Source organism: Lupinus angustifolius, chromosome LG04, assembly GCF_001865875.1.
Source record: "Lupinus angustifolius cultivar Tanjil chromosome LG04, LupAngTanjil_v1.0, whole genome shotgun sequence".
NCBI lineage: Eukaryota > Viridiplantae > Streptophyta > Magnoliopsida > Fabales > Fabaceae > Lupinus > Lupinus angustifolius.
In genome coordinates this window covers 4,612,986-4,613,204 of record NC_032012.1, presented here as the reverse complement: position 1 = coordinate 4,613,204, position 219 = coordinate 4,612,986, and positions in this window count along the sequence as shown.

Below are 219 nucleotides of genomic sequence, written 5' to 3'. Positions count from 1 at the left end.
TCATCCTATCCTCGTCCTCATCCTCATCCTATCCTCATCCTTATCCTCATCCTCATCCTATCGTCGTCCTCATCCTCATCCTATCCTCCTCCTCATCCTCATCCTCATCCTTTTCCTCCACCTATCCTATCCTCCCCCTCATCCTATCCTCCTCCTCATCCTAACATCATCCTCATCCTATCCTCCTCCTCATCCTCATCCTATCCTCCTCCTGATCCT